An 11,739-nucleotide genomic window follows, 5' to 3' on the forward strand; every position below is an offset into this window, starting at 1 on the left:
AAAATTCGTTGTTTCATAAATTATAATACTTTCTTGTGATTTAACATAAAACTATAGTGAATCAAATTCGAGATCATGTTTGTAAAACTGAAAAGTATTGTTTTTAAAATTAGAAAACGGTGTAGTAGACTTACATTCCGTGTAATATAATTAAAATTGTCTGGTAACATTACAATGCATTGTGTAATTTGACAATGAAAATTGTAAAAATAAAAAAAAGCTTTATAATTTTTTTATGAGGTTATTGTAATATAAATTACAATATTTTTTTGTGATTTTACATACCATTATGTCGAATCAAATTACAAACAATGTTTGTAAAATTAAAAAGCTATTTCTTGAAAATTGACAAACGGTCTTGTAATTTTACAATGCGTTTTAGGTTTATACATGAACATTGTAAAATTACAATACATCTTAGTAGATTTCCTGACAAGTGTTGGAAAATTACATGAATTGTATTTTATTTTGCATTGCTAGACACTGATTTGTAATTTTACTCATCACTTGTTTTATAATTTTATTGTAATTTTACAAAAATTTTTAACAGTGTAGATAATGGATCTAAACGTTTCCAAAAAGATGTTTACTTTGGATTTATTTCAATAAAGTATCTTTTATATCTGATTAAAACTTACTTTATCTTGAATTGTAATAACTTTTGGGAACCTATATACGTAACTTTGAACAATAGCGTAATACGATAAAACAACCGTACGATGCGAAAATTATGGTAATCATTCCTAGTATTTTATTCATTGCAAGCGTAAAGATAATTGTGTTTAATGCGAAACCACTGATTCTCGAAAAGGCTCACCAAGGCTGATCTCGAAAACAGGTAGAAGTTGTGGGGTTGGCCCATAATGTCAACCGTTTATCAGATTTTTTTCTATTTAATTTTTATTATTGAGAACTTGTATATGAATAGTTATAATTATTATTTCATTTATGATAAAGTTTTATTAATCTTAAGTAATTAAAAATCGAAAGGATTGAATTTATGGATAGATTCGGAAATGCTTTTCACGTCATATTAGTCGTGCATTATTGAGAATTCACTTCATCCGTATATTTTTTTGTGAATAAACTGCTATTTGTAGCGCATTGAAGCGTAAAATTGGAGATTATTGGATTCTCATTAGACACAAAGCATCTCGACAGTGCACAAAAGTTTTTGTGATTCTTCCTCTTCTGTACTATTGATTGACCTGTCGATGGCTAATATTTATAACCTTTAATGATTAAATTAAAATGAATTTTGTATGCACGGAAAAAAGAGCAGTTGAAAAATTGAACTCATATCTGTATTTATTTCAGTTTCGTATAGTAGTAAAGCGGTGCGACTCTGAAACTGTAAAAATTACATTTTTATCCCAGGTATAACAAATATTACAGTTTCAAACTCGATATTGTCCAGCTCTATAGTAAACAGATTTTATAATTTTAAATTTTGTTTAAAATTACATTTTTGATCGTTATAATATTACTATTCTGTATAGTAGTGTTCTTCTTAAGATATAGAATTTAAAAATTACAGTGTAAGCTGTGATTTTTCTCAGATCATTCATCATTCTCGATAATTGATAACTCACAGTGTAATTTTTATGTTATGAATAAATAAGAGGTATTATTTCAGAAAGCAAAAAATTCATAACCAACACGGAAAAAAATGTGTAGTTAAATTTACTACAAATGGAGTTCCATTTACTACACTGACTAGTAATATATAGGATAACTACACGTTTAGTAACAGTTACTAGTACACTGTCGTACACAACCTGTAGTACCATTTACTACAGTAAGTAGTAATAAGAACTAGCATTAAATAATCACTGTGGTTCATTTCGCTCCACAACATAGTAGAATATATTTTATTCGTAATGTATTAATTAAATATCTGTTAGTTAACGATCATTAGTTTTTATGATATTGAAAACGTTATAAAAATATAAAAATTAATCTTAGATTCTTCGGACTTACAGTATATCAAATTAAAATGATATAAAAATGAATTTATTAATGAATAACTTAAAATAATAAGGACTCAAATTTCAAAAGCCTACTTTTTATCAATATCTGATAAGGATAATTTTAAAAATATATTTGTAATCTATAAATTCTCGTATAAGCATAAACTTAGAATAATTAAGTATTAATTTTTATTAGTAAAAAATATAAAAACCATCGTTTTAAAAGTTATAATTCTAATAAATAACAAATACTCCATAGGCAATAATTTAAAAAATTGCATTAAAATCACGATTCATTGATAAGAGCATAGAAATAAAATTTAATAGAAGTTGTAGGTGAGGTAAGCAAAAGGAAGAATGGCAGGTAATACAAAACAAATTTTTTTGTATTATATTTTTTATATATATATATTTATTTTAAATTATATATATTATAATTGCACGCCTCGATTTTTAATTATATATATAAATATTTTTAATTATATATATTATTATTTATAATGTTTTACAATATTATTTATAATATTAAATACACTGACACAAGTTGAGGATACCTACAGAATGGAGTAAAAAAGTTGTAGGTGGCGCTGTTATTTTCTTCTTTCGATCATTTTACCACACATTGGAGTAGATTGTACAAGTAATCTGGTATTGTATACTCCAAAAATAGTAACAGATACCAATTCATATAAAATTGTGTGGTTCCCAAAACCACAAAATAAGTATTTTATACTACATTGAGTGGTTGTGGAAACTACAAAGTTTTACTACATTACAGTAGGAAGCAGAACTTCTATAGTAGTAAAATCTCACGCACACTGTGGCTTATGTTACTACAGTTGTCATTGCGGCGACCACAAAGTGTAGTAAAATTTTTACTAGTTTGGTGTGATAAATTCTACTCCAGCATTTTTTCCCGTGAATAAATCTTAATTTTTACAGCTTCACCTATCAACTATTAATTTTTAAATAAAGCAAGAATTCAAAATAAAAAGTAAATAATGCTTTAAAGATTTATATAACTAAAATTACATTTTAAACTGTAAAATTTTCTGCTTAAAATTGTATTAATTTTATTATTATAACAACCCTGATTAAACAACTGAATTCGATCGAATTAAATTTTTAATTCAATTTAATTCAGATAAATTCTGTTAATTCGGTACCTAACTTAAAAATGAATTCTGTCTAATTCGGCAGGAAAACCAGAATTTGTCCAAATTAAAACGAATTTAAATAATTCTATTCGGTTTAATTCGAAAATAATTCTCCAATTTCTGGTTCTGAATCCGAATTGAACTGAATTAAAACGAATTTGAAATTTTTAAATCGGTTTTATTCTGTTTAATTCAAATTCAAATTTTCAATTCAGTTGAATTCCGTTTTGCAGAATTCGACCGAATATAACAGAATTAAAATTTTTAATTCGGTCGAATTCAGTTGTTTAATCAGGAAAATTTCAAAAATTACAGTTTAAGCTTTAATGTTTAAAGATTTTTGTCCGAAGGCCTGTTTTCACTGTAGAAACTGTAATTTTTCAACTGCTCTTTTTTCCGTGTGCATCAAGTAAAAGCCATCGTTAAAAATAATTCTAAATTATAAGAAGCAAATGATCTAATCGACTTGGAGAAATTAAAAAAATTATTATATTCAATGTTTTTATGTTTGAGTCTTAACTTTTATAAGAAGTTGTCGATCGAGCTGGTGTAGTTTACTCTTACCAGCTGTTGAAATCTTTTTCACTTTTGTACGGGAAGTGGACGGAAATAAGCGGCAACTTCGTCGAGTCAATAGCATCCTCATGAAAATTGCTCAAGAGTTACGAAACAATTCTGTCTTTTTATCTTTTTTGCTCTTGCTTTATTCTCTTTTCTATCTACCCAACCCTCTTGCACTTTTAAGAAAACTGACAAATGCCATCAAAGTTTTTAATACTAAAGTCATTTAAAACTTGGCTCCATCCGTCGCGTGGTCTACACTATGTCTCTACACTGTATACTATATGTATCTATCTTTTCGTGACGTTTTCTTTCTCTTTACGCGTAGTGAAGTTATCTCTTTTAATACCATACCACTACGACTAGCAAACTCCGTTCTAATCTCCGTTCGTAAAAACGTAATCTTGCAAATTCGCTTTGCCATGGAAATTTTTCTTCATTGTAAAAAGAATAGTAATAAACCAAGTTATTCTTCTCACCATACAACTTTGTCTATCCATCTCAATTTAGTGAAGAAAAAAATAAAAAAATCTTTAAAACACGCGATTGTAAATTAAAAACATTGTTCAAAGAAACGTGAGCGAAGATGAAATCATTAAATGCATAGATATCTGTTTTACTTTATAAAATTTACAAAAAGTTATTTACATTTTTATTAATAAAAGTATGACATTCACGGAAAGAAGAAAATACTGAAATCATTTCACAGGAGGGTCAGATTAACCTCAAAATCTAGAGCAATGCTTATAACAAAAGATTACTAACACGAGTAACGAAATTTAAGATGTAAATTCTCTTTGGATACTTTTTGTGCCCGATGCAATAGATAATTGAACGTTTTCACTATACCTGCACTGAAAGTTTAAATTCCTGCCCTGTTTAGAGGAAAGAAAGTCATTCTTTTCTTTTATGATAAAACAAATGATAAAAATTAGCGCATGCGCCATTTTTCCCACAAACAGAAGCAGAAATTTAAATTTTTAGGTATAGGTCTGGTGAAAAATAGTATCGCCTTCGGCTCGGGTAGGCTATTATATATGTGGGTTGGAATGTTCTACTTTGCTCCCTTGATGTGTAATATACTATTTTTACTTCGAAAAACTTTACTTGCTGTACGATATATGATCTGTAGACCTAAAACTATCTTGATGTGTTATGTCCTAGTGTAAGTTCTAGGGTCAATACATGCCGAAAAATAAAATGAAGTAAATTTAGAAATAGTATTTAACGATTAATACAGAAGCCTCGAATTCCGAGTATCGACTCACATGCGACGATTTTTTTTTTACTTTCAGTTCTCCTATCTCACACGGAAAAAAATAATCGGTAGCAGCTACCGATTATTTTGGTAGCCTTTACTGATTGAAATCGGTTGCAGCTACCGAAAAAAAATCGGTAACAGCTACCGATAATTTCGAACCGAATTATAATTTAAACCGAAATTATCGGTAGCTGTTACCGAAAATTAATCAGTAGCGGCTACCGATTATTCTTCTCCGTGTATAGATATTTTATAAAATATTTAATTTCTTAACTTAAATTAAAGTTCAATTATTATTTTATCAAGTAGACTAATTAAAACAAATATTCATTAAGAAAAATTTAAGTTAAATAACATAAAAGTAAAGAAAAGCTGCAAAATGAAGACGCTAGTAAAATCATAAACTTTGTTGAATTTCAGCAAACTGGATCTTTTACTTTTCACTTATGTTTGGAAAAATTAAGATAACTTTTTAATTGGCATTAACAAAATTATTCTTCTTCATTTTTGGCAAAAGTTGGGTCCCATTTCCTTCCCAAAAAAAATAATTTTTCTTTTGTACGTTTTCAACAAAATTAAAATCGTAAAAATAACTATCGAGCACCTTCGATTACCTAAAAATAATCATAAATACAAACAATTGTAAAAAAATAGCTTTCCGGCAAAAATTTTTGGATTCCTTATTTGAATGTAGGGGCTACGGTGGATAAGGTCAAAGCGAAATATACTAATATCAAAAGAAAAGCAAAGCTTTCTGTATAGAGTTTATTTTCAAGTTTCGTGCCATCCCGAGCGTTCTTTACAAAACTTGTATTAATTTATTCTACGATACAGTAAATTACTTTACCAATTAAAAGTTAAATAAATCGTTTAAGATAAAATCATTTTCTTTTACTGTTAATTTAAATTGTATAACTTTTTGAAAATTAATTAAAGTATCAAATTGAATATTTTTAGAATGTTGAAATTAAATCTTTTTACTTTGATATTAAGAAAATTTAAATAATATATGCGTGACGTATACTAAGCAGTTTGGAAATTACTAAAAAATCTGATAAATTTTGCCCCAAATATAAATTTTTTTGCATTTTTCAATTATAGCAGAGTTTAGTCTATTAGAGCATGGGTTCGATCCCGGCATTAGTGCGGCTAAACCAAGTGACTGATTTCGTTCAAGTGTTGTACTAAATTCGATTATTGGAGGTACTTGCAATTAGCGTATTTATTATGTTCCCGGTATAAAAGATATATCCGACATCTATAAATTTTTTATATTTTTTAAATGAAAGACCGGAAGACAATTTTGCGGAGAACCCCCATTGGGGAAAACTTAGTCATTTATGAAACTGTTTTATAAATTCTGAATCATTTAAAAATGAACGGATAAGAAAAAAATATCAATTTAGTATATAAAATATTAGAATAAATATAAAAAATGTAATTGCGGTGAAAAAAAAATTACAAGGAAAATTTTTTTAAACTTAAATTTAAACAAATAAAATAATTTGCATATATAATCTCTCTGAATATGAAACGTAAGTACCGTGGATTAGAGTTGGCAGAGCGCAGTTTTTGTCGTTACAAAGCAACGAATATTGACTATCGATTTTACGAAACTCAAGTACGCAAATATTCCGAATAATGTATGGAAGTTGAGACCATACCGTCGAGACACTTCAAGAGCAGTAGTCTGCTACTGATACAAGTGAAACAAACCAAATAATAAAATTATTTATTCATTTTCAATGATAATAATAATGACATCATCAACATAGAAAATGGAAAGTAGTAACGTTCTTTTTGTTTGTCACTAAAGTGGTCCAAACGTGATACGAATAGATGCGAGCTAGATGAATCGAGTAATGTACAAATTTAATCGAAAACAATCGTCCCTGAGAAAAGTAGTCAACATAAACTACTTCTATGCTAAACATGATACTCATTTTATTCAATCCACTCAATTGTTCGAGAGATCGTCCCTTTATGGGTAAACCTCGTAACTATATTTTTTTCATAATCAAAATTATGAGTGAAAAACATTATTTAGTACTGCTATTGCGTAAAAAAAGCTTAAAATTTTAATAATTATAACAGAATATTCGAGAGACTTTTGAATTTAAATTTTTTCATCAACGTACGTGTAACAGAATAGATGTTTTGACCAATTTATGAAAAAATTCTAATTTTGCAGTTACGCGATTTACCCAGAAAGGGGACGAGATGTCATTAACCCTTCGTTGGTCGCGCTATGAGCGATTCCCTGCTTTTTTTCTTTATTTTGTAATATAAAAAAAAAAAATTTTTTTTAGCTTTCAACAATTCAGCTATTCCTTCTTTGATCTATTTAACATACAGTTAAAGAGTTTCTAAAGTTATAATTATTTATATTAATTATATATTAAATAATAAATGTCGAATCACGGAAATCCCCCGTGAGCGCGAACCAACTAGACAGTGAAATTTTATTCTCAACATTGCCACTTATACGGAACCGAAAGATAGAAAGCTAGTATCCCGTGTAAAAAAAAAGTTATTAAAAAAAGTGTTGATTATTCTGAACTTTAAAACGTGATACAACGACGAACATTTTTTGAACTTCTTTTGAATTTTTGAAAATTCAAGGGAAAAATCAATAAATGTCCTCATATTATTAAGATATGCTAAAACGAAAAATGGTCAGAAATAGTTCGAAATCCGTTTTTTTCTGAACGTATTTTGCACTGAAAAATGTTAATGTGTAGTATTAAGTCAATTGTTTTTTTCTGCGCATTTTTAGAAGTTTGAAAATAGTTTAAAAAAAGTTCGTCATTGTGTCAAGTTTTGAAGTTTAGAATAGTCAACACTTTTTTGACCTTTTTTCAACAATTTTTTTTTACGCGGGTATGCTGTCATAAATTGTCTATAGATTTGGCAGCGCTGTAAGAAAATTAATATTACGGTGATTTCCCGCGACGCGACCAACGAAAGCGGGCAGTGAAGCGCGACCAACGAAGGGTTAATGACAAATATTGAAAATAACTATTATCATTTTTTTGATGAATATTTCGTAACCTACTTATCCGAATATTTTCAAAATTTCGTGAGCTTCCCATACAAATTCGCCGTTAATTGAAAAAATGCCGTAGATCGGCCGATGTCTGACTGCTGTCACTCGGCCAAGCATTGGTAATTAGTAATGGCCCAAACCTGGTTAATTACCAGCAGCCGTTTAATTTTTTAAACGACGCTGCCGATGGCTGGCCAATGAATGGCTGCTTACGACTGGCCGATTATCGGTTCGCAACGTTGGGCTACTGTTGGTGAATCAGTGTTCCATAATTGATTGTTGTTGAAGTAGACTGAATAAGTAGATCATATTAAAGTATCAGCTCAACATTAGTAGGTTCGTCTAGTAGCCAGTGTTCAGACCCAGCGATCAGAAGGACGGCAGTTCGCGCCCAGAGCCCAGCAGAATTTTTACCAAGTTTTTTTCACATCATTTACCCCACTTAAATAGTTTAAACGCCGATAGTCGAGCGCCATTAATGGGCCGAGGTTATCATCCCGACTATAAGCCGTTTATCGGTCAATGATAATTTCCATTGCTGAGCCATTAATCGACATTCTTGGCCTAGTAATGGCCCAATCTAGGGCCAATTTCCAAACTCTGTATGGGTATCATGTCATCAACCGTTTTCGATCTTGAAAATACTTTTTAATTAAACCCTAATTAAAACTTATCGAAATTTGAAAATGACAAATTCAATAAATTGTAAATTAATAAATTTTTATCGGACTAATGTAAAAATAGAAACATGGAAGATTTCGTCGGTTCACGCAGTAACGAATCTCTTGGTCTTCCCTAGTGAACGTTTATGGAAATATAAGTTCCTGCTAGTTGTATCCTTTATTCATACGCTGCACCAAAGGGATATGCCTTCGTCTCAGCCATAACATTTATATATATATTTATATATACAGGCAGTACACCAAACTGACAAGACTAGAAGCTGCAATAGAAACATTCGCTTTTCCACAACTAGGATACATTTCCCAGTCGGACGACTAAATGTTATGTACTCATATATATAAATATATACATACATTGTGAGCCAAATATACACTGGTACTTGGTCACTGCATTCTCTCTACACAAGCGCACATCCACACATACGCACGCCTATAATATATACACATATTAGCTTATACTTGCAATGCTTTTCCTCAAATGTGTACATGAAACTTGTCACGCAATGTTAATTTTTCCGCTTTTTGTTACTACTCTATCACTCGTATATTTCTGTTAATTACTCGAGTTATTTCACGCTAGCATGTAAATTTTGTCATGTCACACAGAGTTTCCTTTTAAATACGAATGTTTTTAAATAATGTGTGCTGTTGAATGGTAAATTTCATTCAGTTTACTGAGTTGTATATTTATTTTAAAAAAAGATTGATGTCATTGTAAACCCAAACATTAAATCAAATAGATGCTATATAGTCAAAAATGCAGTTAGATAAGACATAAAAAAACAACGTATATATAAAAATATTTTGAATTCGTTTAAAATATTTTTAAGGGTAAAAGTTTTTCGATATTCAAAATCTTTTTTACTATAAACATACGTATAAAAAGAACATACACTTATCCTTTTTGTTAACTTTTTTCACGACTGCTTTTCTTAAAAATGCCATCACATAAGATCCTGGCTGATCCTTTTTATTTTTATTTTTGCTTTTACCTTCACCCTACTTGCTTGTGTTTATCCTGAGCAAAGACGAAAGAGTTGTGTTACAAACTGTAGTAGTATAGTAACTCTAGTCGTTGGTGTGCATTTGAGACTGATGTACGGTATTATTTATTTTTCTTTCACTGAATATTTTTTTTCCTTCTCTAATACTCACTTTATAAAATTTTGTTGTGGCCACTAGTGCACAGCACTGTACTACTCAATTCGTCCCACCAACGTCATTAGGGTATTTTTTGTAATATTATATACTTGTACGAGCCGTTACCCATCTCTGTTCACCACAGTTATGTTGAATAAGTGGATTCCCCAAGAAAATAAGATGAGAGACAAAAGCGACCAAGGCGTCGTTGTGAAAAATATAAAGCGTCTGTATATATAAAGATCTTGTGATTATTCGATTATTGTGAAGGAAAAGAAAAGTTGGGTGCCACAGTGACTTAACGTCAGCTCGTACTACTGCGATACTGTCTGTGGGAGTGTCAAAGTTCATTTTCACAGGGCAAACGATGAAAACGGAAGTTTTTAGGGGATAGTAGAAATAAGACTCCTTGCGTCAAGACTTGAGATGTTATTTACTGAAAGATTAATTACATCTTCTTAGTTTTTGCTTCACTAAATTTAATGTTTAGTCATTTTTCTGATATAAGTGATAATAAATAAATAAATTTATAAATAAATAAATAATAATAGTAATAAATAAATATTGACTGGTCGGTAGAGATGAATAGCAAAAAGCATCAGTTAGATTTGTTGGTTGATGGATGTTAAATATGAAGGATTGAATTTTTCCATTTGCTTCGATTAATGTCAGAGATAGATCATCTGTCTCTGGAGGATTATCGGGAATATAACGCTCGGAGTCACATTTCTGCCACTGCATCAACAAACCCTTAAGTGCACTCAAATCCCTAGTGCCACCATAAGTACAGACACAGTGAAACGATTCCACTTTTGCTTAAAAAAAATTCATTTTTTTTGTATGCTTTAAGAACAACTCTATGCTGTCAATTGTACTTTATACTTTTTTTTTTAATTTTATATTAAGATATCTATTTGTACCGGGTTATTTTTAACTTCCCGCTAAGAAAATTGGAAATTTTCAAAAAAAGGGAAGTTATTGGTTTCGATCTGATTTTCGAAAATCGAGTTTTCATCAGATGTCAACGTTTTGAGGTCCTAGGAAGCTATTCTGACTATTCCCGGATGGACGTCCGTGTGTGTGTAAACTTTTTTTGTCCGACGATATCTTTGGAACAAATCAACTGATTTGAACGTACTTGGTGGCAATCGAAAGGGCTCACCAAAACTTAGAATTGATAAGATTTTGGGGTAGATCGGACATGTAGTTTACGAGTTATAAGAAGAATAAAAATTAAAAATTTTTTTTGTTTCTTGTATTTTGCGTATAACTTATAAACCACTTGCCCGATTCGCCTCAAAATGTAATCAGTTTTGAGTCTTCTTGAGTCCTTTCGATTGCCACCAAGAACGTTCAAATCGGTTCACTCCATCCAAAGATATCGTCGGACAAAAATTATAATTTTTCAGTGAAGGTATGTTTTACCAGCCTAACCAATTTTTGAACTCGAAGAGCTCAAAAATTTACAAGTAATAATGTTTCCGAGCTCCCTGAGCTCGAAAACAGCGAGAAGTTTTGGGGCTGGCTCGGTCTTCAGACTTTTTTTAGGGTATTAGAGTATAGTATATATCAATAAAAAAAATTGCTATTTTTCATTTGCGATTAAGATTATAATTGTCATTAAAATTTGAGCATTATCTTTTTGTTTTGCGTGTATATATTAAAATTGCTCAGGTTTTTTATAGCAAGCGATTCATTTAGCTATTTTATATGAAAATGAGAAAATTATTTATTTACCGTTAAGCCATAAAGCAAATATATAAACTCTCATTACCAAGAATAAAATATACACTATATATAGGTATTTTTACCCGTAATTGTTGACAATTGATGTTGAAAGTAAAATTATTAATTTAGATACTATACATATTTATAAAAAATATGACAATCATTTTTAGGCACAAAATGATAATGGGAAAAA

Source organism: Microplitis mediator, chromosome 1, assembly GCF_029852145.1.
Source record: "Microplitis mediator isolate UGA2020A chromosome 1, iyMicMedi2.1, whole genome shotgun sequence".
NCBI lineage: Eukaryota > Metazoa > Arthropoda > Insecta > Hymenoptera > Braconidae > Microplitis > Microplitis mediator.